At 39.8% G+C, this 27,019-nt stretch overlaps 1 protein-coding gene across 1 annotated transcript in view; it reads left to right on the top strand.

Annotated features, from left to right (window-relative positions):
* Positions 1-27,019, top strand: part of p3h2 (prolyl 3-hydroxylase 2) — a 52,182-nt gene that overhangs the window by 7,839 nt on the left and 17,324 nt on the right. The gene's annotated exons all lie outside the window — the stretch shown is intronic.

The following is a 27,019-nucleotide window of genomic DNA, read 5'->3' as shown; positions in this document are numbered from 1 at the left end:
CTGCTTTTCTTTGTCGTCAGATCTCAGCACCGTCTCTCCCTCAGAGGTTATCCCCTGCAGGGAAACAGGTAGTATTATACCTATTTAGATGACAAGAGAAAGTAGTTGTCATGATCTCATGTTGACCCCTGACCCCTGGCCAACACTGACCCTGCAGCGTCTTCACATCTGGTTCAAATCTAAGTGACTTGCAGCTAATAAACAGCTGAACAGCGTTGGGCACAAGGAGCCACAGACAGGCCTGACTACTGTATCAAAGTCCTTTGACAACAATGGCCTAAAATAAGGAATTGGCTATGAAAGTAAAGTTATTTTTTTGCTAAGCTTAAGTCATCTTTAAACAATTAGAGGTCATTCTTAGTGTCTCTGGTAAGGAGATGATGAGGTCATTGTTATCATACTTCTGGTCTGAATTTATTGGATGAGCAGTTTATCAACTTAAGTCCACAGCATTTGTTATTTCACAGAACAGTTTTATAGACTCCTTACGTCTCTAAATAGTGGTTTACACAATTATCCACACTGCTTGAATTTTACTGAGACAATAATTTTGTTATAAAAGTAATTCATCTGTTTCTAAAATAAATTATCGGAACCTTGGAAGTCCTTATGGACTCCCACTATGTGGATGGCCATACCCAGAGATAAGTAAACAGAGAGACATGCACCCTGAGCCCAATGTCCTTAAAGAACCTTTGCTTTGAATTTAGAACTTTCTCGGAGCAGCAGCAGATGTGTATCATCTGCGAAACGTTAAAGTGAGGTCAGTTTGTTTTATCTTCACTGTCTTGGACTGACTGCTTTTAAGATAAGCTGAACTGATTAACAGTTCAGAAATTTGGACTGAAGAAGTGACTCAGGATCAAAACTGTTCAAAACAAATCAAGCATCGGGAAAGACTCAGTACCCATCTGTTCAAAGCAGCACTATCAATGGCCAACAGTTGTGTTTGTTGTTGACTGACAAAGTCTCTCTTTTCTAATGAGGTCTCTGATATTTACTAAATCTAATAGTTTATATCTGACTTAGCTGCAAGATGTATTGACGACAGTCAACAGCTAGTTAATTATTAGTTACAAGACATGTTATCAATTGTCAATATAAAATATTGATGATAGTCATTTAAGAAATACATCACAGCTTTGCTAACCCAATGCCATCATCCTGTCAGATGATTAAAATGCTTCAAGAAAGTTTTAAACAGTTACTATTTGGCGTTTAGAAAGTACCGTACTTTCATTAGACATTAAAAGTGATGCACACAATGAAGTCAAACTCTCAAAGTGACTCAAAGTGGCACATGAGTAGAGTTCATTCTACCCAGAATTACAAAAGTTATTTAAAGCACACTTTCAAGAATGCAGTTTGCTTTTACCAGATTTTAATGTGAGCATGGAGAACAATGAACATGTGCTGTCATAAATTAAGAAATACAACTTGAAACATTCAGCATGATGTAAAATGATTAACTTATATGACTTTTTCTGAAAAAGTCATTTTACAACAGCTTTTAACAGTTGACTCCTGCTTGAGGCTAGTGTAAGATGGAGATGAGATTTATTTTTGTGAAGTTTTATTTTATAGATCTTTATTTTCCTCAGGTTGAGATAATATACTTATTTGATTTAATGCTAATTTCATTTATATTTATAATTTGTACTTTACAAGAGTATCTGTTTGATATGATGCGCTTTGCCTTTAAGGTTACCCATGGTTACGGTTGGAGGCGTGATATTGCTTTAAGACAAGTAAGGTGTCGCTGTTGTTGTTGTTCAGTCTTGATATGTCATGCTTTGCTATGGACAGACATTAAAGTATGTGAGACGCACAGGAGAAGTTGTCCCCGTGCTTTTACTTACCCACACCCGAAGATATATATTTAATTAAGTATGTTTAGTGTTATAGTTAACGGCAAGACAACCAAGGATAATCAACATCATCCAAGAAGTGCTGTTACACTAGCGTTTATGTTCAGCTCAGCTAGCCAATTTAGCAATAAGTCATTAAAGTTAAGATTTGGAAGCTCAATACAAGTTAGAGGACTATGATGTCACCCAGTGGGAGCCCCCATTGAATGTAAACTTTTTGGCTCCAGACGTAATTTTGAGAGAAAACAACCTCAGAACGATGCATTACCCTGTGACCACATGTCCTCAATGAAGGGGGAAGGCATCAGTCTTCTTGGATGCCTATATGCAGGAGTAATCGTTTAACAGAAGAAAACAGGAAAATAAACACTTCCTGCTGCTGCGATCATAAACATTATGACATAGCCAAAGCCAGAGACCGTTTGCTGTTCACAAACTGTTTGGTATTCTTGCAGAGGGTATCCAATGTCTGCTTTGTGTAATGGTATGTCATGTTTACAACCATGTATCGGTTAGTCCTTGAAGCTCTTCTGTAGCTGTCTCTCAGTCTCCTATTTCTTAAACCCTGATTTGTGTTGTTATAGTTATGGAGTCGCGCAGAAGGCCCTCACAAACAATAGGATGGTAAATGTATTTACGAGTTAGATCATGTAAAAAATGTAAATGAAAATTAAGTTAATTCCTTGTTGGACACAATCTTTATTTTCATTTTTGTCTCAAGTGTTGTGTGATGGGATTTGACTGCCAAAATCCTTAAATGTTAGATTGTTTTGATTATAGAAGTCTCTTCTATACTAAAAATCATCAACTAATATTTGTCATTCAGAAGAAAAAACAATTTGGATTTCAATATAAATGCCATTTGAATAAGAGCGGCTGTGTCTTTTATTTTATTAGAAAATTAATATTCAGTTTCCTGCTGTGATAGCTCTGGTTTATAAGGATTTAATTTAAACAGAATTGCCTTCTTTTAATGTTGTCTTGTATGTTAATCATTACATAGACAGTCAAATATGAGAGGCTTCTTAATTTAGCAGCAACATAGTTGGGGAGCTTCACAGAGGTATTTACAGAATGTGAGCCCCCTGTCCTAAGGCTGTCCTGCACTGTCCTGACAGACTGCACAAAGACTTTGAACTCCTGCCATCAGACCACTGCTGTGGAGTATGGGCACTGCAGGCTGCTGTCTAAATCTATATGGCCATACATGTGCTTCTCTTTACATGTGGATTGTTGTTTGTTTCCATTGTTTGTATTTGTTGATCCTATGTTCAAGCAGCTACAGTATACAGTGTGTATACTGAAGAAACATTTACCCAAAGGGACAACAAAGTGTATCATATCCTATCTTATCCAATCAAATCGCTGGTTTTATGTTTTATTAAATATGATAAACTTGGAAAATGGCCTGTATTTTCACTATACATGATCATTCTAGTCATTTATCAGTCAGGCAGCAGGGAAACATGATGATTTTAAGCTCTCTTAACAGTGTAAGAGCTTTTGAGTTACCCATCCTTATAAATATGCTAACGGAAAACAGCTGTGAGAATATGTTTAATTGTGCGTTGAACTTAATATTAAAGTGGTGCAGAAGATTTTTGGGTTAAGAGGCAATGTACTGAGATGGTTTGTACATCTTTTGTGGAGTGAACAGGCAGATTCATGACTTGATCACATCCCTGTCAGACCATCTGTAAAGCAAACCTATATGTTACCCTGCTGTGTGTCCACATGCAGATGAATCCTCTGAGCTCATAAATCTAACTCTTAAATACCCAAACAGCTTCCTCCCTTCATTACTGATACAAAGTTGCAACATGTAGGCATATAGCTTCTTTGGCTTCCTCTGGACTGTACAGTTTTCCATAAAAAAAGGTTAAAGAGTTTTAAAGCGCTGACGTACTTGAAATCCAAAGGACTGACTTATTTCTATTCGTGCTGCTTTACCGACAAACCTCAAACTTGTAAAGTAAGGACCAAATATCTGAATAGGTCTGTGCATGGTAGTTAAAGTGGTTTATGTTAATTATAGGTGTTAGTTCTAAGAATATCCCACATGTTTAGGGCACATGTTTGCCACAGTGTAATGTTTTGAGTTCCTTTGCACAGATGAAATGAATCATAAACTGTGTATTGTAATTAAGTCAATTCCTCGCTTTAACTGTGGCTCACACAAACAGAACCTCATCTCGTTGAGATGTCAGCTGAGTAAAAGTGTCGAGGAATGCCTGCTGACCCTTTCAGACTACTCCCACACTGAAAGAGCTACTTATTAATGAAACCCATCACAGGGGCTCACCTTGTGGGCTGGTTTCTAAGCAGCAGCGGGGATACAAACAGATTCAATGACAGGCCCGCTGCTCTGGGGTTTGGTGGCCAGTAGCATCTCTTCATCTGAGAGGAATTTTGACATGGTTAGGACAGAAAGATGAATATTGGTGGATAGAGTCATCCGGCAGAAATGAGCAGTTATTCCCCAAGAGAGTCTGTAATATAGAGTAGAGGAGTATGACTGTCTGTACAGTAGGACCATTGTAGCACTGTACAGAAAATGAGCCATGACATCATGTAGATGTTGGACAGTAAACAACTCTTCTTTGTTAACACAGTTTGAAAAGGAAAATTCTACTACGGGTTATTAGAAGCTCAATGTCTGGAATTGGTTTTGCAGTGAAGTAGTTGCTTTACTTCCTGCAGTAATAAAAGAAAAGGCAAAGTATAAAAAATTGTAATGAAATCCAATTCACCTTTTTACTTCCTGTTCTCTATAGAGATGTTCCCAGCCGACTTATTTCATAGTCGGTAAAAAGGAAATTTAAATTCAGTTTTACAGACTGGTCTAAAGGTAAGAAAATAGTCAAAAGACAGTCGTAATTGAACACCGGTGCGGGTAAACAACGAGTGTGGTTAGCAGGGCTAACACCGGCGGCCTTCGTTCCTCCCTGCAGCCTGACATCCTGATGCCTGTGTTATATGTGATTAAGCATTGCTTTGATCAATCTTCCAGTTTCACCTGAGACAGCCTATAGAACTTTATCTCAATTTTCTAGATTAGAATACTGCTTACCTACGCTGCTCCTACAAGTTGCTATCCATTCATTGTGCTTGCTTACATCTGGGTTGTAGAGCATTAAGTGGAACTACAGCCACTATTTAAGCATAATATTTGACAAGCATCAAAAGCCAAAATATTAACAGTCAGTTAAACCGACTATTAATTCTGGTGCTGACTAGCGAGGGTGATTGCTGGTCACTGTCGACTAAACGCATACATCTCTTTATTAAGCCATCTCTCTATCCTCACCGCCTCCTTGCTCTGCTTTAAGTCTTGTGTGGGCCCACAGTGGCTTCATCACGTCCAACAATAACACAGCCCTCTATGTCCTCTTACTCGCCTCGTGCCCTGTGGTTTTACAGTACCGTGCAGGAATGTCATTCACTCGGTCAAACACCGCGTTTCACGTTTTCCATGAGCCGCTTGTACAGACGAGTTGTGGTTTATGGCGGAGGCGGTTTTAGTGCAACATCAGTGTGGAGGAGGCTGCAACTCAGACTACATGTGTGAGAGTTACAACCTCAGACATCTTATCACTGCCAGGACACAATGAGCTCATGTGAATCAGTGGTGCTACAACGCTTAAGATTTAAGTGTGGGATGAATGATGCGTGTCGTGCAATTATAGTTTTTCCAATGTGAACTTTGTCTGAAACTCATGCTTTTATTTAGACTGTTCACACCACACATGTCTGAGCTGGAGACATGAAAATCTTTGAAGAAGTTTGTGATTTAAGTTTCATTTGGAGCAAAGTACCAAACAATAAGTAAGTACTCATAATTTAACGTTATATGACTTAACCACCTCCATAGACAGTGGGGGTCTCTCACATCTTTATAACGAGTTGAAATGTTTGGGAATCCCTTTTCTAGAACATGTGAACAAACTATGATGACATTGGCATTTATTGATCCGGCCAATTCTTTACCACTTGTTGACATCACAGGTAGTCTTACTGTACACTTGAAGCATTACCAAGTGCAATGGATCCACTGGATACACCTTTACAGTATCCAGTGCTATAAAATCAGGTATTATCTAAGGAATGGAAAGGGCTTCTGTACATATTTGTGAAGGCCTGTTCTTGTGTCTTTAGTGGTGGTCTAATGGAAGAACAGCTATGTCAAAGCAAAGTCTTTGAACTCATGTCTCTAAATCACCCTCACCTCTGCCTAAACCTTCACTTTTGCCTTAAGGCAAAAAAAACATGCTTGTGTCAAGGTTCATATATCATCCTATTAACAAAAAAGCAATGTCAGTGACTATGTCTCTCCAGAAGTATGTCTCATTCTTGAAGGAAAAAAAATAAATCCATAGTTACAATTAAATGATGTCAGGTTTGCTTTCCGTTGTTTTCTTTTAATCTATGATGTACAGAATCTGGTGATGTCCTCAGCCTGCTTTGTTTTGTTCAGCACCCCTCTTGCAGCTGTCAGGGCTTAGTGTAGAGATGTTCTCAAAACAATCCTTCATCCTTGGTTATCCTGCTGGCCTTAGAAAGCCTACATTGGGTATTATTAATTTCCTTAACAGTGGCAATTTTCAACACTTGTGGCATGCAACCTCAGGTACAAATCTATGTAGATTGTTCAGTGAAAGTTTGGCACATACCTGTCCACCCTCTGCTTTGTAATTAGGGAATGTGTTTTGGGAATTACCCCTATTTTGTAAGCATGTTATTATGATGTATCAGCCGCTACAGTTGTACATTCAGCGTCTGGACCTCCTCAGGCTAGCAGAACCATCATGTGAGTCTCTTTTTCCAATGATGTGATTGTGAAGAATGTGGAGTTCAGGTTTTATGGCTGTAATTTACTTCATTTTTGGGCTAGTCACACACAGCATAGAGATCACAGTAATTCCTGGCATTGTCTTGCAATAAAACCCAGACAAAAGAGCTGCCACTGGGATATTGTGTCTGTGGATTGAGGTCTACTTCTAATGAAGTTAATAGAAACAGCACTTCCTTGGTTGGATCTCTGTCTCGGGTTAACAGAGGCAGGAAGACGAGTGGAGTAAAGATATTGCTGGATTCACTCTCAGGGGCTAAGAGTGAGCCAGCTGTGAAGAAGAAGCGAATGAGATCATTCCCCATTTAAGGAGGAAGTGACATTATTGGAACAGCCCTCACACTCACAATATTGATGATGAATTTCTGAAGCTCTTGTCATCACTTCCCAATGTTTAAATACATTTTACAGGACAACCCTCCAGAGAGATAGCCACCTGGTTGAAGTCTAAACATTGGTTTTTTTCCAGAAAGTTGTTTTGTTTTTCCCTTCCAGACTGCTGGGGATTTCCTCTCATTCCATGGGGACTTCCTGTTATCTGAGCTGTGACTGGAAAAAAAACTCTCTTCAGTGACTTGCTGTTTTCTTTCCTCCAAATTTCTATGATTGATGAATGACAGCAGTTTTTCTAATCTAACTCTCCACATTGCATGTTGTGGTTCCCTTGCCATGTCTGGCTGTTCTAATATTTTGAGGGGTATAGGAATGTGAATGAGTTTGGTAGCATTTCTTGTGCCAGTCTCTGTTTTCATGTCACTAAAATACATCTCTTTATTCATGTCAAATGTTCTCCTCCTTTGCTCCTGTTATAATAACCACTAGAGGGCTTTGTCAAATCGGCTTTTTAAGTAGGCTTGCCTTGTAGAAATACTTTGATCTCGACTGAAATATTTTAAACTGGTAGAGGATTGAGATAAAAATATTCTTAATCACCACGGGATGACTTTTAATAACATTGGTCTTTAGTCCAACAGACTTAAATTTTCACTTGTTCAAACTTCAACATCTGTCAGAAAATCTTGAAAATTAACTGTTTTTACATGGAATTCTGTCTGGGCTGTACTTTGAGACAATGCCTGCCTTCTAGCTACTTAGTACTATAAGCTTATACTGTGTTAGGGCAATTCTGGGCTGTTTCACCATTAATACACTGTGTTTTTGTGATGACCAAGCCAGCTTTGAAAGAGGTACACACCAGTGAAAAAGGGCCAGAAGCTTGTCTAGGCTTGGATTAATTAAACATTGTGTCACACAAGATTTCTCCAAAGAATCATTAACTTTAATACGCTCTGTATTGTAGGAAGAAGGACACTGATAGAAATATAGGCCAATTGTGCCCGGGGGTCTGTTGTTAAACAGCTGGGTGTGGTGAACTCTGGCCTCCCTTGGGTTAACATGTCAGTCAAAAAGACTCTTTCAAGCCATTCATGCAGAGTCCCACCCTAAATGTGATTTCATGCTGCATGAGTTTAGTGATGATGCAAGATATTGTGACATATAAAGATTTAAATCCCAATATTTCACTGACATCACTGGGCTTTAGGGATTTTCTACAACATCAACCTTTAAGGCTGTTTGCACCTAGTTTGCCTTCCTCTTGTCCAAAATCCAAATATACTCTAGTCTATGAGTATATTTGGATCCCCATGCTTCCTGACTCATAGTTTCAACCATCTCCAAGTATAGTATCAGACATTTTCCTATCTTCATAGTTTCCTCCTCCACTTCTGCTTAGCTCACTGGTTCAACTTCCCCAATGGCATAATATTAGTGTCCCTGTATGTTCATTTATGTTGCTTTTCGGCCTTGTGGAAGGGCGATGATTGAACAAGCGACAGGAGCTCGACATGCACACACACTCAAACTTGTTCACCCACCACAATTTCTGGGACATCTGTTTATTCAGTTCTTTTATCTCAGTTTTGTTGGTGTGCATATTTTGTATCACCCAGACAAACAACCGTTGAATATCGAGTAATTATCGAGGTGTTGGTAAAACAAAATCAGATGTTGGGGGGGGGGTTCTTTGACCAAAGTCTGCCAGCTAGAGCCAGGATTTTCTGAAGAAAAGAAGCAGACTTCATATAATGAACAGATGTCTAATTCCAGACCTCCTGTGTGTCACTCTTTGCCAAACCACTTCCTCACAGTAGTTTAACACGGCAGAGTCCAGACCTGAAACTTAGACTTTGAGCCTCTCACCTCTGCAGTTAAAAGGTCAGATCCTTCCAACAAACGTCTTAAAATACTGACCAGGGCAAATAGTTGCTGTGGTCTAGAAGTCTCTCTGTTAACCATTCAAAGTTTTCTGTCAGTGTCACAACCCTGAAATAATTCAAATAAAATTGGAACAGAGGGCGTCTGAGCAACCAGACTCTGTGTTTGACATTCTTGGAGGAGGAGATCCTCTAATCCAGTGTTGTGTTGTTTGGCTGGGAAAAACCAGAACTGTTTGTCTTTGTCTGCTTTTGTTTATTACTGGGAAGATATTTTAGAGGAGGAGCTCATAATAAAGAGAGTAACAGAGCCTTATTGGAGGGTCAGCACTCATCATTACTTGAACTTCTTAGATCCGGGGAGTCTGTTGGCTCTTAACCCCACGAGGAAGTTGGAGGACACATGGGTGGACGTGTGGATCCACACATTTATGCATAAGCACTCAGATGCTGAGACAGTCTCTTGCCTGAGGTATACACATACGAGGCTGCACACAGAGGCAGGGAAAGCCGATGCAGGTGGAATACATCAAGAAGCAATAAGTCAACACTTGCATCCTTGTGCCCACACACACATTCTCCGCCTCCCTCCATTCCAAGCTGATCTCATTGTGACTCTTGTTTAACCTTCACAAGTAATCCCTGCATATGTTTTTATTTCCCAAGGTGCTGTTTGGAGGAAAGGGGCCATTGTTGGATCTTACAGTGTGTTTTTATTTTATTGCCTGTGACCCAGCATGACCGCAGCAGAAACCATTGCCATGTGGGCTGCTCTGCCATGCACACGGGGGATGTAGATGGTTATCTCTCTCTCCCTAAGTGTTTCAGGATGCCAGGTACGGAGGCATGAGCTGCTGTCAGTCATTTACTGTCAGAGGCAGATGATGGCTGAAATAGTGTTAATGTTCCCTTGGATTCAAAATCCAATCCAGCAGAGTGAACCGAAAGCAATCACAACACAAAATCTTCTGAAGCCTAGCTAGCAGCTAGCTGCAGGGCTTCTGTTCCTCCACACCTCTGCCCAAGACTAAAGTATCTCCAAAACAATTCAAATGTTTTTTTGCTGATTATGTTTGCATGCATTCATGGTCAACAGAGATTAGAGCCCAGATACTGAGGTGATCCTTGGGATTTTCTCCTAGCTCCGTCAGCAGTTCAAACTTTCAGTGAAATATCTCAATATTTACTGTTTTGATTGGCGCCAGGACAAGGTTGACTTAACTCAAAATAATTTGCAACTACTGGGATGATCTCGAAAATCAAATTTATGTTTTATCACCAAATATCTTCGAATACTACCATCTGTCATCCACAAACAGGACTCAAAATGTGGGTAATTTAGGCGTTTGCCTAGGGCGCCACCATCACGACTGGGGGGCGCTGGTTTACAGCCTTGGATTTTGATTGAATAACAGGTTATAATGTTAAATGTAAGCATGGTCAGAGAGTCAACTTCATTGTTAACCACCTCCTTACATACACTGTTGGTCTACAGCTTACACTCCCTCCCTCAGCCAAGCTACCGTGTTATCTTTAGAAAAATGCAGTCTTTACATTACTGACAAACTCTAGTGGAATGCAAGTTGCATTTGATGGTTAGAACAACTAGATGTGACAATTTCCTGGCATTCACGCCGATTAGAAAGTATCATCCGTGTGAATTCAAATTAGAAGTCCAAACAGTGTGTATTCATATCTGAAGACAGCCAGTAAGCCACGCGCCTCATTTAGGCCAAGTTTTCTCAAGAGATGTTCAGAGCTTGATCACAACAGGATATGAAATCTCTCTCAAAGGGAGGGTTGGTGTCCTTTTTATTTTGCTCCCACGGTGCTATCTTGGGATTGTGGCCTCAGGTGCTGATTTTAGTGCTGGGCTGTATGGAGGTGTATTTTACTTTAGAAACACTTAAAAAATATATTTTAAGGATGATTTGTGTTGTCGGTGTAATTTATAGTCATTTCAAGAACAACTTTGTTCTGGTTATTTTTCGTTTAATCCAGCTTAGTTATTTTTTTGTTCACATTAACACAGATGGACAGAGGCTCAGTGTGTGGTCATAAAGGTTTGCTAAAACAGGAAATAGAATCTAAACTCTGTTATCCGGTGACAAGCAAATAGTGTAAGATTGTAAACAGACTGGCAACATCTGGTACAGCTCTCTGTCCCTTGTTCTCCTTGTTACTACCTATCACAGCGTGGATAATATGGCTCTGGATTTAGTTTCTGCAGCTTATGATGGCTCAGTTTCCCCTAATAAGTCCAATCAAGAAGACACTGTCTTTTACTTTTTCTTAAATTTGGCATGGAATGAAAACCAAATGGACGAACCTGGACTCCACTGGGGTCAATTGGTTTCCATTAGCCTGCACCAACATTGCTAGTGGGCCCAGTACATTCAAGAGGAGAGGCACAAAGAACAATGAGGTGCAGAAGTAAAGTGGAAGCAGCTTTTCATAATGAAGGATGCAATCCTAGCTTGAACCATATCTAAGACCACAAGGGACAAACATATGGGGCATATTATTACCAGTTCCATATTCATGATTCTAGAAGATTACCATGGCTTAGTTTTGTATGTTTTTAAATCTTGGTAGGTTTTTGACTGGAGTGTCCTGGCCTTTATACCAGCAATGTTTACCTGAAATGCTGCATAAGATTGTCAATGCCAGAATCTAATGAGCCAGCAGCATCACTTAAATTACGTCTTGTTAAAGTCTTAGCTGTTTATTCATGTTGTACAGTACAAGAACCGAGATTATACAGTGCAATCAAGCAGTCCTATGCTTCCCTATTCTCAGCACAGCACACAGAACCTCTTTTATTAAGCAAGGCAATTCTGGGCTGTTTCACAATTAATACTCAACCCTTAACCACACTTTCGGCCTCATGAAACTTTTGATAACATTTGTTTTACATTTATATTTACAGATTGTATCATAAAACACAGAAGTTTCGAGAGCACAGGGAAGACGCAAAGTTAAGAAGGAAAATACGTGGCTAAGTTTTACACACTGGAGAGAAGGGACAAGTGCAATCCATCCAGTTGTTGTTAGGGTAGTTATTTGGAAACCAGGGGATCCACAATTAACAACGCTGTCCATTTATCACTAAATTGACACATCAGAGTGTTGGACTGTTGTTGCCCGTAGAACATGTATCTTGTCTGAACACCTTGGAACCCTCCGTCACTTCTTGAGAATGTGAGGCATGCTGGTTCCTGGGAAGTCTCACCAAGTCATCACCCTGGCACCCACAAGACCCCTGACCTCGGCCCTGTACAGCCACTCACAACCCATCACATCAAAGGAATAGACAGAGAGGGGAGTCGCTGCCTGGGTGGACAAGTTAGCTTTACACAGGAAGGGCTGTACAGGCACAGACACGCTTGCTTACAAACTCTCTTTTTCCTTCCTTTTACACAACACTTGTTTATTTCCTAGTCTGTAAAACCCAGAGCAAATAACATTTTTGAGAGAGTTAGCACAGGAGAAACTGATCATTTGGAAATTACTGTGGTGGAAAACATCTGCTCATAGATACAACATACAGATAGATACGCAAACACACTTACATTCAAGTTCCAAAATCCCTAGATCTCATTGACTGCTAAAAAAAAATACCTGGTAGTTAATATCCTGCGGTCTGAACTCTGTCTGTTTCTGGTGAATGTGTGTGCGTTTATTTTGACCGAATTCCAGTCAGCATGCTGTGTGTCAAAAAAGTTAGATTTGTGTAATGTGACAGCAGCAGCAGGACCACGTCGTGTTTATGAAGGGAAAACAAATCCTCTTTCAAGGCCTTTGAAGAGATCTGTCTTTGTCACCCTGTGGGTGGTTCATAATTACAGCCTCCAATTAGGCTGAATAGAAGGTCACCCTATTATAGATGTTCATATACCCTTTTGTTCTGTCTTGATACTGATTCTTAATATTGGCTAATGATGAGTAACACTCCAAGACTCCATTTACTGCTGACATTTTGCTAGCTTTATATCCATTACACCCTCTGCTAGCATGACACTCTTGTTGTTTGTTATTGTCACATGATAATTTAGCTGAAACCATTACTTTTTTTAATTTAATTGGTTGGGTTTTGGATGGCATACTTGTTTTACCCAATAACACATTTTGGCTGATTACATTTTTCTAGAGCTTTTTAAAAGGGGGGCTTTTACTCATGCCTCGACATAAGCAGATGAGATTTAAGTACATAATTTATATGCACCATTAATATAAAGTAAATGAAAATCTTATTTTGTTGAGCTGGATGTCTGAGTTTTTAGGACCTGCTTATATTAAGGACATCTTTAACTCTTTGCTACTCTTAGAATTACTGCAGCATCTCTGATCAGCATTTGAGACTTGAGAAATATATTTTATAACATTTATTGTGGGATTCTGTGTAAAAGCAGACTGACAGCTAAGGCCAATACAACAAATACATGCTTAAACAGAATTTAAAAAATGTAAAAAAAAAAATCTGTTTTTAGTTTGTATATGAGTTCTTGGGACCTATTTGTGTGGTGTGTAGGGCAAACCCTGGGGCTGCAGACCACACGATGGGAATAATTGCTTTAGGATTTAATAACTAAATTCAAAGCTGTGGACTAAAGGCCCTCAAATGTGCAGAGTGAATAATTCAGTTAAATGTTTTGTGAAATTTGAGTAAATTGCATTAAGCCTTAAAGTGAATTCATTTCCACTTCTTCTTTTACTCAACCCCCCCCCCCCCCCCCCCCCCCATAAAAAAAAAAACAGTGTCATTAATAAGCCTCTCTGCAGTAAAAAGTCCCCCTGTGCCCCAGTTTGTGCTTGCTCTCAAATAAAGAATTATGACCACTCTCTTGCACTCCAGCCGACAGACACGGCCTCTCACACATTCAAACAAATTCACACGTTTAGCTTTTCCCACACATGTGTCCACACACTCCATCTCACAGCCAGTGTGTGTAGAAAGCCAGATGAAATGCAGCGGTGTATTGACCCCCTGACACTGCAGAGCGTGGCCAGGATTTTATAACAGCACCAGAGGGAAGTGGTGACGGGCTGAGAAAATGTCTAAAATGAGGTCCTGTCAGCTTTTTTTCTCCAAACACCTTCCCTGTAGATTTATTTGCTTTCTCGAGCATCTTGTGTGCTGAGTGTATTTTGACTGTTAAAATGCACTTACAATAAATTTGACTTATCGTTGCTGTCACCTGCACAAAGTCTGTGCCTAGATATCCCAGTGGGTGAAAGTAGAACTGTGTGTCTGGGAGTGTGTTTGAGTATTTCTCTAAACATGTCGCTTGTTTGTTTTTCATGTCCAAATATGTGAAGAATTTCTTCTTCACGCAATAATGGCTCCAGCCTGTCATAATCTGATATCCTTTAATAGCCTTACTAAATGAACCGTTCTGTGATTTATTCTCTGTCATACCACAGACCATATTTTTCTCCATTTACTTGGCACAGCACTTAATGGTTTTTTTATTTTTTTTGCTGCTTTAATTTTATTTATTGCATAAAAAACATGACTATAAACCCTCCTCTATTGTCTCAGATTTACGAGAAGCAAGTGGGGGCCTATCTAAGATAAAATGTTACTTTGTTATTGTATTAAAAAACAACCCTCAAAGTCTCAGCTTGTGAAGCTGCCCTCCTGAAATAACCACCAGTTGTCTTTTATGTAACTGTAGGAAGACACAGAATGCTATGACCCGGGGGGGAAGGGAAGGGACATAAAATCGGCGGCTGGGGATGAACACAGCACGAGGACCATAGCCTTTGTACATGGGGCATGCAACATAACCGCTAGGCTATAGGCGTTCCCGAAGTCGAAATCTTCCCTCGCCTCCTGCTGAGCGTTTACTTAACCAACCTGTGTCTGCATTTCTTGCCTCCCCTTTTCGGCCTCCGGACAATTTTTGCAGATGAACACTAAGCCCCTCTCCTTCTTCACCTCTCTGTTCAACCCCAGAGGGAGCAAATCCTGGATCGGGTTGCTTCCTCTCTGGCGGTGGTCTCTGCGGGGGAGCTACACTGTGAAACTCCGGGAGAATTCCACGCCAACTCATCTGTTTGGTGTGTGAGAATACGAGGTTTATTATATGTCCATTGAACCATTTATCGTTGAAAACACTTGATCTGACTTTGCATGCTGTTCTAGGGGCTGAGAAAGGCTTCATATATTAGAAGAAGAGTGGTCGTTACTTAAGCCCCCCTGCCCTGCTGTGGATCTGGCTAGCTTAGCCTCAGCTCGCATACCACCAGTGGCTTTAGGAGACTCAAGGACGTGCATTCTTTTACTCTTTGGGTAATCCTTAAATCATACAAGCGTGACTTACTTTTCTTACTTTCTTTGACATGTCTTGACCTTCTTCATACAACTGTCTGAAGTACGCCTGGGGAGTTTTCCTTTTTCCAATGCTCAGGGGGGTGGCGGTGTGATTGATGGTGTTATTCTGTGATGCAACTTTGCTCAGGACTGCTCTGTCATTGTTTGATTTAGCCTTAAGGAAAAGGTGTATCCATTACCTCAGCATAGAGAGACGAGAACATTTGAAGTTTGAGCCAGGAAATTGTCCACTTGAACCTTCTACACACTAACCTGGGGAACAATCTCCTGACACTCAGAGTCTTTAGATGATGTTTCTGTTAGGCAGCTGACCTTATAATCATCTCTTCTGAATAACATTTTTCACTGACAGGCAAGGTTTCTCATAAGTGTGCACTTCAATGAAAAACCAAGTGTTTATTTTGATTTGTGTCCATTCAGAAGGACTCATGTTTGATGGCTTCCAATCGTTTCCCAACATGTAACTCTCCTGTTGAAATGTGATGCATTAGTGATCATTCCATAACTGGATCTAAGATGTGTTTCAGCCCCCTCAGTTGAGTGTTGTGGGCATTGAGTAACATCCTTTGTATTTTGAAAAGGGCTCATTGCTACAACACAAATTGATTTCAACATGAACAAATACATTTGATATTTCTCTGGGGTATGAGGAGGCCGGACAGGGTGAGAACAGAGTGGCCGGATGAATGCTGCTATTGTCTGCTTGGGCACACAAACTCTCCCTAACACACACATTCTACACACACACACTGTTTCCTATATACTGTCCTCCTTTGTGCTATCTTGAAGTCCCTTGTTTTGTGTGAATCAAAAAATGGTCTCCTTTAGATTATTACATCATGCTCACTTTTTTCTTATTTTTCCAGCCCATTTTTACACATTGGAAATGCTGAATGCGCCAACGGTCATGTGAGAGGGTGAACTCTGACCCCTGATCCCTGAGTGTCAAGCCCGTAAATGTTTCCTTCAAATATGTTGATTCTTGTAACAGTCGTTTGGGATGGGAAATCCCCACATCTCTGGAGCTTTTTGGGGAAACACAATGAAAGGCCGAAGTGGTTTGGTTTCAGGTTGTCTCCTCTGAGATAGTGGTGACTTCTGGAATAGTTATGCAAGTATTCTCAGTTGGATTATGCTTGGCAACGCTGCACTTAAGCAACTTAAATGGTTGTCATTTCAACATCTGCATCACCTTGAGTAAAGCACGTTGTTAAAAAAAAACTGCAGACAATCTCAAGAAAAGGAAAACAATGTTAACTTATGTAAAAGTAATTGAATTTGAAGCTACTGTAACAAACTGTTAAATTGGCCATTTTGGTGACCCCTGTGGACAGAGTCTGTACCTCTTGTCTTTTTTTACTGATCTTGTCCTGTACATGTGCAAGAGGTATTCTGTATTGTAATCTCCCACCTGTTGTCTTTTAACAATCAATCATACCACTCACTGCACATGTTTCTTCTTGTTGCTGATGGTATTGTTTGCTTGTGTAGGTCATAGGCTGCATTCATACCTAAGCGGTTTGGTTTGAAACAAACTCTGGTGTCCTTTGTCGGATAGTTTGTTTGGTTTGTGGTGGTGTGAATACTCCAATGAACTCTGGTGAGGACCAAAGAACCAAACTCTGGGTTCTCGGTTCGCTTCCAAGTTCACCATGAGTTTGGTTCCCCGTAGGTGAGAACGCATCACAGAACAAACAAGGGAAGTGAACCAAAATGCAGTGCATTGTGGGTTGAATTTAGCCGTCTGTAAACGATGACAAATAGGTTGCAAAACATGGCTAACGTTAGCATTGCTAACAACAACAGACTTGTGAGATCTGTGGACGTTTTTGGATTGTATAAGTTCAAGCGAAATTCATTGTTCTGGTCAAAAAAACAAAAACAGATGACAAATTTACAGGACGTCGCTCCTTTGCACAGGTTTACAGGTTACCATCACCTTCTTTGTGAAACTTAAGCAAATAGATTGATACCACAAGCAGCCGGTGAGCGTAGCTTAGCATAAATGCTGGACTCCGGAAGTGGGTGAAACTGCTGGTAGCCTGGGAGGTAAAAACATTCACCTATCAGCAACGCATTAAAAAGTATATTTTCAAAAAGGTTGAATCGTTGCAACACAACAGAGGTTTCTGAAAGAAAAAAACATGCTTGTATCTCTGGTATCCCATTTGTGGAGTCGGGTTCGAGACTGTACGTATACACCTTTCACAAATAACTTCCTCAACCATATGTAGAACTACAGAAAAAAACACTTCAGATGTCTTGGACTAGAAAAAGGGTGTTTTTTCTACCTTGAAAAAGATCTTTTATGTGAATGGAAAGAGGTGAAGTGTAGAATCAGAAGATTGTAGCGACAAAAATAAGACTGTTGGCTAACCAGGTCTATTTTTAGACTTCTGAGAGAGAGTGTGTGTGTTAATGTATTTTTGGGAAGGAAAGAACGTCAGAGAGAGGTCGGGAGGAGGGGAGGAAGACATTATAGGTGTTTTTCCACCCAGTGTGCGCTACTTAAAACATACACACCTTCTGTTTCTCAAGCTTTCCAGACAAAGCTGGCCTTGTGTGAGCCTGAAAGTGCCCAGGAAGCCAGATCAGACATGGGAAAGTGTGTGATGGTTGACTAAGGATACAGTAGCTGCTTTGGTGTCGGATGGCCTCACACGTTAGCTTGAAGAAAAAGATTGTGTATTCTCTTAGTCTTAACTCCCACAAAGCTTAACTGGGATGTAACTGGAGATGGAGATGATGATGGAAGCAGCTGTTTCCTTCTGAAGTCAAATTAAGTCAGCCACAGGGCAGACAACACAGATGTACAAAAACCAGATTAGCTCAAAATGCAGATGGGCTGTGTTTTTTTTTTTAGCTAATAGATTGTGAATTAGTTCCACATTCAGGGTTCCTTGTGAGTTTAGGTCACTGTGGTCAAGTGTATTCGCTCATTTTCTCCCCTAATGTAAACCAGACGCTACAGAGCACAAATGTGCAGTTAAGTTTTCTACTCTGTAGAGTAGCAGTATTATGATTCTTCCTTTGTTTCCTTTTCAACGTAAGTCTCTGGCCTAAAAATATAAAAAATAAAATCAAACATTGTGTCAATTCCATTGTGTCACTGTCTTTGTACAAAAAGTTACTTTGAAAACCCATGCTGTTAAAAACATTCATATTATTGACCACCTAAGACATTTGGACATGGTACAACAACTTCTCTTGCTTCTTTCCATTTGTTGATTCACAATTGTACGCTTTTTAAAGTGTGGAGAATTTTGAACATGGATATTTTGGTTGTTTTACAATTTCCCTAGAGCACATTTTTCTTGTGTGTTTGGTACTTTTGTGGGATACAAATTCACAAAATGTAACTTTGCTTGCCAGGAAGTTTAGGAAGCATGACAGATTAGACCAATGGAGGAAGGAGTGAAGGCTATCATGTCTGCTGTATCTTGAGGTCGTAATGAATTGTGTATGTAGCAGCGACAGTGTTGAGGTTTTTTCATGCATTCCTTTGACATGACCTTATATGAGAAACACGCTCCGGCCCAGGGTGGAGCCAGGACAAGCAGAAAGAGGCCACTGTGCTGATCTGTCAGCAGGAATGGACAGATGAGAAAAAGAGGGGGCGATGTGATGGCGAGAGAGAGAGGAATAGAGGGAGGAATGACATGAAGGTGGAAAGAGTTTAACCTTGACATTACTGTCGAGGAAAAGCTCTGCTCACGCACTATTTTATTTCCACAGCATGTGCTTAACGTGTTAGCCCTGTAGCATGTAATGTACACCTTGGCTGGCTGGCCGGTTTCCTGGCTAGCACGTCAGAAAACTGACTCACAGTCCAGATCTTGTGTTTAAGTGTTTGATTAGGCAGGAGAGCAAAAACAAACCACGTCAGATTCATTTAGCTGAGATCATCAAGCGACTAGTTCACACCTACAGTGTACAGTACGGACTTTATATTGCCTGTGTGTACAGTAAGCAGCTTGTTGTCCATCAAAGCTGCAGAGTTAATGAATAGAAAGACCTTTGGGTGCATGATTGAAAGGTTAATTTGTAGAGGCTGTAATGTTTTCCTGTCCAATTAGCTTCTCACATACATCATGAGCACTCGTTGCCTCTGTTTATGAGTGTGTGTTTTGACGTGTGCAAGTATGTGTGTCCAATTCTATGTTTCCTCCTCATCTTGTCAAATCAATACTGAATCTATCTGAATGGTGGGTCCACTATAATCCAACTATAGTTCTTCTTTTAGTATAAATTCTCGAAAACCATAAGTAGCTTCCCAGACTTCTGAGAATTCCTGTAGTTCCTTGAATGGTCAATGAATGTGCTCAATGTGCTTCTTTTGAAGAATCCACAGTGGACGGGGGTGAGCGCTTGCCTCCTAAAAAAAAGTAATAGTCTTCTGACTTCTCAAAGCGCTTTCTACATCGCAGGTCACACCTATCCGTTTACAACACATTCACACACTGATGGCACAGGTTGCTATGTAAAGTGTCCATCATTATTAACTAATCCCATTCATACACATTCACACGCCGCTAACGCAGCAGTGGGAACAATTGTGGGTTTAAGTGTCTTGCCCAAGGACACTTTGACATGTGACTGCAGGAGCTGAGATCAAACCCTGACCTTCCGGCGGAAAGAGACGACCGACTCGACCACTGAGCCACAGTCGTACAATCAGCCATTTGGACAAACGTTCCTGTTCTGTTTCCCATGCCAGGCCTTGGTACCAATACTGTCCCTCTGCTTAGCTGCTGCAGATACCTGACACAAGCTCTGTCTATTAGGCAAAGTAATGCATGTTTATTTCTAAGGCACATTTCAGCAACAGGGCGATTCAAAGTGCTTCAACATAAGACATCTAAAGCATCGTGACAAAGCCGGGGAAAAAAGAAACATGAAAAGATTACATTTAAAAATCACTAACACAGCCATTAACATCAAGTGTGTTGTTGATTTTCCTTTTTTCAACTGATCAAATAATTGTTGCAGATCTAATGATTACAAGACTGGGCATACATTCTAAAGCAACACTTACCTTACTCTGAGAAAGACATGCAAATTTCAATAGTCTGTTACAAGAAAAAGTTAAAAACAATACATTTTTGACCAGATAGACACCGCTTTTTGTAGCTGACACAGCTAAACAGTGTGCAGCAATGTGCTTTGAAAAACTCATTTAAGTTATGATAAAGCTCACCTCATGTTGTGTCTAAGCTGCTGAAATGTTTGTCTCTGTAATGTCCTCCTTTAACACAAACGCTGCTCTATTTTAGCTGTAGATCCTGGAACGGAACACTATGTGGTTTAATTGATTGTTTTTTGTGGTTGAATACTTTGGGACAAATATGGCTCAGATCCTCAACATCATGATACCAATATTGGTTTAGTGGTAGAAAACGTGCTGTTGGTCTGGTCAGAAAGAAAGACCACTGTGTATAAACAGGAGTAAATATTCCTCCTGTTAAAACTCCCCAAAGATGATACACACAAACAGACAGATAGCTGGGATGTTTAAGAGCTCCTGGAAGTGAAAAATTGTTCTTTCTACTTAATGTCAACAGGTGGACGTGGCCTTTTTGGGACCCGAAATTCATCCGGTTGTTTATTTGTCATAGTATGTAAACACACCGTCCTAAAACATCTCACGCAGGAATGAGAGAAGTTTTCTGCCACGCATTACTAAACATCTGTATCTAATCCACGTCTCCAAAGCAGACACCACTTTCACTCCTTCACTGGCCTTAACACTGTTATTTTACAAGGACGCTGTTATCACACTCGCAGATGTTTCAGCTGGATTGAGTCCTATGCAAATTGGTATGAGGACTAACCGTAGCCAGGAATAATCAAATGCACCTTTACAAGAATGGTCAGTCACATTTAAGAGGGCTATATACAGTATAGGTATTAACCTGCAGCTGTTCGATATTTTTGGAATCATGGAGACTTAGCTAGAATTGAGGCAGAAAATGGTTTTAATGGTGTGGTCCTTTTAGGCTAATCCATTTTAAGGATTATTAGGGGGAAAAAAACTATAAACAGTCTTTCTACATTATTGGAATGTGTGATTTTATATATATATTTTTTACAGGTTATTGCATTTCATTATTGGATGCATTAGCATTTCCTCACAGCAAAAAGATGACCCCTATGTTTCATTCTCTCAGTTTGCATGTTGGCTTGTCTGTTCCAGAAAGTTTGAGAAATGGTGGATCCAGACATCACTCAGAAAGTTTTTAGGAGAAGGAAGGTCTAAACATAAAACAAGTTTGTTTATGTTTAGACCCTACCAGGAGGTCTGAAGGACACTCTGTGTAACCTTGAAATCCTCTCTACATTTGGACTCCTCCTGATTTATTGCAACAGTTCTTGTGTCCAGTGTTAACCTGAACACTAACCTCTGTCTTCCTCACTGGAGTTTCTTCACCTCATGGGAACTGTAAAAACTCTTTCAAACAGATCCTCTCTGAAGTATTCAGGACTGCGGTTGCCAGGCTTGACCACTTGCTGTCAGTTCCTCTCTCCTTTTATGGGTGGTAGTTCTGCCCCCGACAAGCCATCTGTGTATCTGTTTCCAGGGCTGTTTGTACCTTTGCCATACAGCCTTTTTCACAACACCATTTCTGCGTCCGTGGCGCCAGCCCAAGCCTGTTTACATACCTGGGAATCAAGCAGGAGGCCCAGCGGCATGCAAATGTACGTTTGCCTTGGCACAGATCAGTGCCCACATCAAGAGCTGGTCTCTGAGAGCAGCAGGGCGGTCCAACAGCTTGAACACTGGTCGCTCTTTAATGAGAAGGGCAGACTGAGGGCTCACACTGAGTGATAATTATTCACCTCTACAGGTGCTGCTTTGAATTCCATGTCAGAGGAAAAAATGTACTCATAGGGTACAAGATGCAGTCCTCTGAATTGATTCAAAGATTTGATTTGAATGGCGGGCTTTTAAGCGTTGGTGTGAGTTTAAATCCTGAGTAGATTTATGTGGAGTAAATTAAATATTTCTGATGTGTAGTGCTAGCTCCGTAACATTTTCCTGCTTCCATTTTTTGAAGCAAAGCAGTAACAAGTAGAACGCAATTAGAGATACTTAGAACAGCAGCATTAGATTCAAAGTGTGCTTTAATTTGTTACTTACTTTGTTGAGCAAGATGAATTAAAGGGGAAATCTGGGAAGCAACAGCAAAACCACGTGGTTGTCCAGTGTTGCATTGTCACTTTAAACCTGTGATGGATTTGGCCCTCTCATCCTGAGGGGCTGATAAGGCTCTTCAGTTTGCACAGCTTTGATGTATGACCATGTGTTTTCAACTCAGAATCTCCAAGCTTGTCTTTTTTTTTTTTGACAGTTTTTAAACTTTACTCCGACTCCCAGAAATCAGTCTCCTTAAGTGGGGAATGTTTTGTACATATGAGCCATGCAATGAAACATACACCAGTTGATCTTTTTTTTCATCTGACCTACTGTTCCAGATAACTCCTACAGAGGTTTATTATTTCTTAGCTTAGACATAGTAGATCCATCATAAGCAATATTTTGAATACCTTCCTTTACTATTTTGCCTTTATCTCTTAGAAAAGTTAGCCTGGACTGTATAACCCCTATGATTAAAAAAAAAAAAAAAAAAAAGAGGAAAGAAATACAGTGAAGCTCCCATGTTTAAGGTTTCTCTTGCTTTGACATGTCTAGTGTTGGACAGTAGATCTGGCAGTGTCAGACCACAGCTGTGTTTGTGCTGGGATGGTGTCCTGGAGAAAAACCCTGTAGCATGAGCCCAGTTATCTCCTGAGGGCCAGAGGGGGGTGGACGTGAGTTCAGTTCTGTGGATGCAGACCGATGCAGACTAGCCCCCCCCCCCCATCCACCCTTACATTCCCCACTCCTGTTCCCCATCTCTGCTGTGAGCGATGATGTTTTGTCTCCCTGACTCTCAATAAAACATACCACCAGATGATTATCAAAGCCAGAGATCCAAATCGTCCATAGGAGAATATTCTTCCTGAATTATCTCAGGGCGATTTCTCCAGGCATGCAGCAGCAGACGCATGACAGAGCTGGATTGTGTGTAGGTTGCACCATAAGATAGAGAAAAAATTCAAACCACAGAAACACTGATTTCATCACTGTTTAAAGCCTTCCAAGCTTTCTGCTTAAGTGCTCAAGTGTTGCAATACGTTTGTGGGTGTCATTAACTTTTCTTGATGCATTGGTATATGTACAGTAAATCATTCTTTCACAATTTCACAATTTGTTTGTGATGAAGTCAGGGGCGTGTCCAGAATTTTTTTTTTTTTTTTTAACTGTGGTGGCTCGCCTGGGGCACTGACTTATTCAGGGGTGGCATAATGTTTGTGTGTGCACACACAGGCAAATGAATTCAATTGTTGTGACCCTTGTATGCCCACTAATGATACTTGTAAGTAACAGCAATTTTGCAGCGTAAAAAATCTTCTTAGCTTGATTCTTTAGAAAAAGAACATTCAAACATTCAACATTCAAAAACATAAATGTGTGCACAAAGTCAAAATTTTTAGTAGTTAGAAAATTGCATGCAAACTAGTAAACATTGCCGAACTTGCAAAAATACATTTATTGGCAATTAGGTCAATCGCAAATTAGACAGTGTGAATGATTATTTGTTTTGACATTTTTATGAAAAGAGTAAACTATTTACAACTGATAGTACTACCATTGTCCTGTTTAAAACAGCCAGAATAGGTGATTTGTGCTTAAGTTTTTGCAGGTTTTAAGAAAAATTCAAGAAACACATTTCTTCCTAGATGCATGTCTAGGAAGAAATGTGTTTTATCATCTATTTCTTCAGTGAAAGACATTCTTCTTATTAGATGTTTGAGTCCTTCTTCAGTTGTGACACAAGGGACCTTATATATGTCCTTTCATGTGCCACTAACAAACCCTGGCTCTGTATGGCTGTATGGTTGATCAGTCAAGCTGTGAGTCTCTTGTGTTCCAGCCAGCTTATCAGACTGGGAATGCACTCGATGCCATCACTCTCTGCTTGGCCGTTTCAGGGGAATCCAAGCACGTCCTGCTGCCCTTTTCTCTCCTGCCTGTTCTGCTGCAACATAAAAGAGACACAATTTAGTCTGACACGGGAGTCATTCATCAGAAAGACGTGGGTTTTATTGAGAGGAAAATATGTTCTGCTTCTTCTATCAGAGCAGTTCAGTACGTGTTTTATGATGCATTGTGCAGACTTTGTTGAAACTGTTCCACCTCCCCCGTAGAAAACAAAGAGCTGTGTTTTTGTATCTACGTGGGTTCATGCAGACAAGGTCATTGGAATCTTAAATCAGGATCCCACATCTTTGGATAAAAGTTGGAATTTCCCAAGTTTGATCTCGCTTTGAAGGTTTGTTGTATTAACTAAAAAAAAATACAAATGTTTTTGTTGCAACAAATGTCTTCCTGGAAAAGATGAACCAATAAATTAAGTCTGCCTTGACTGTCAGGAGAGAACATGTGAGACAAATGATCTGCTTTAAGATTTCACCTGTAAGGATCATGAAGGATTTAAACAAATGCAACACAGTGATACCATGTCAGAGTTAGTGTTTCTGTAAGAGACATCTAATCATTCACGGAGAGTGAACTCTGTCTCTACATGGTCCTCTTTCACCCCTCTGTAACTGTCTTTTTTATTTGTTAAAAAGCATGTTATCCTCCTCCTACCCGTGTAGCCCCTCATCTCTCTATAAAACACTATAAACACCTTTTTAAAATGTTTTAAGATTAGATTCCTGCTTAGGTTCATGGAATAAACTTGTTTGGGGTTATTGTGTAAGATAATTGTGTATCTTTGAGAATCTGAATGTTACCCAAGTTGAGGCTTGAGCATAATTAGGATCTTATCTGATGAGGACCAAACAAGTTCTGATGGTTGACTTCTTGCAATATGATGAATGTTTAAAGTGATAAAAGCGTATCTAAGTGCTACAAGTCTGTCTGAATAGACCTCTGTGTTTCAAATGTCATTCTCTTGACTACTTTCAACCTGAGCTTCTTAAAGTAGAAGCTGAAGTGATAGACATTAGGGCTCTATTGTACATTTTGTGTTTTTTATTTTTTTATATTTTATATCTTACATTTTTAAATTCTATTTTATATATTGTAATAGCTTCTTATACTGTATTATTTAAGTTGTTGCGAGTTCTGCTTTATTTCCACTTTATTTCCTTGTTAATTGTTTAGCACAAATACACCAAGTCAAATTCCTTGTATGTGTAAATGTACTTGGCAATAAACCCCGATTCTGATTCTGATTAATAGGAACGGTTACCGTAAACCTCAAAATAAGGTCATTCAATATGATGTTTTCTTAGATTTTAAAATGACCTCTGAGACTCAACATTGATTGACAAACATAGAAATCCTGACAGGTGGAAATTCTATCTAGAGAAGGAATTGTAAGTTAATTAAGTGATTAGACAATCAACTAAAAATGATTCCTCAACTATTTAGCCACCTGATATATCGATTTAGTCATTTTCTGAGAATTATTTAAAAATTATAGGTTTAAATTTTAAAATAAGAAGTGTCTGCTTTTTTCTTTCACTTCACTGTAAAATAAATATCTGAACTGATCAATTTCCAGACTTGGTCCGCTCTGGGACTTGAACCAGCGACCTTCAGGTGCACAACCCAAGTCTCTGCAGACTTAGCTACTGCCCTCCTTTTTGATTATGCTTACCTTTTTAGGAGCCTTTTATATTCTTAAGTTAATCAAATTGTCATCCTATGAATCTTGAAATACCTGTGTAGATATATAGAACTACTGCATCAACTGCATTGCTTCCTAATTTTCTTTTTGTATGTTTGTTATTAAGGGGAAGAAAACTCCAAATAATAATCACATTATTGGCATGAATGTCCCGCAGCTCACATCAGTTTTGGCCCAAAAACCAACTTTAAACACACTCCCAAGTGTACACCATATAAAATACACTTTCTTTTTCTGTTTGGCTCGCTTTATCAGTGAACAGCTGCCAGCTCTGATACAATACAGCTGCTGTTTTTCAGCCTCTCTATCTCTCAGCCACTCACTGGACACGGTCTGCACTGTTTCAGTATCACTCACAAACACATGAATTCTAACTAACTTGTCTCCGTGTTTCTCTGCTTCTTCTCTGATGTGTTTAGGTTTTATGAATTTCTCAAGAGGAGGATGACATTGCGTTGCTTATTATTCCATTCAATTACTCCCTACATCCATAATGTTGATGTGCTTTGAGTGCAGAGACCTTATCCATCATGTTAGCTGTATTGTGACAGCTCTCTTTAATGACAGGATGTGGAGGGGAACTGTAAATCTGCTCAGTTCTTCTCTGGATTAATGATTTCAAACTCTGAAATATTACTTATTTTAAGTGGATGCTAAACTACTTTCCATGGATCATATTTTAAGAAGCCTCAGATGACTCCTCTTTGGGCGACGAGTAGTCTTTTGTTCATGTGGAAGGGTCTGATTTTCCTCACTGTCTAAAAGCAGTTTAGGGGGGTTAGACTGTTTCTGTTCAACTTTCAAAATCTAGATTCACATATTTTAATATTTCAACAAAAAACACACATTCTTATGTCTTGTGCTTGCGCAAATAAGCATAAACCTTCTTAATGCTTTTACATTTGTACTTATTCAAAATGTTACGATGGACTTTAACAAACTACATCGAGTACACCGTTTTAAAACAGTGATCCAGAATTCTCAGCCACAGTCTGTTCTGTTATCAT

This window comes from Labrus mixtus, chromosome 3, assembly GCF_963584025.1.
Source record: "Labrus mixtus chromosome 3, fLabMix1.1, whole genome shotgun sequence".
NCBI classification, from domain to species: domain Eukaryota; kingdom Metazoa; phylum Chordata; class Actinopteri; order Labriformes; family Labridae; genus Labrus; species Labrus mixtus.
The sequence above is the reverse complement of the archived record's forward strand: the minus strand, read 5'-3'. Positions and strand labels throughout refer to the sequence as shown.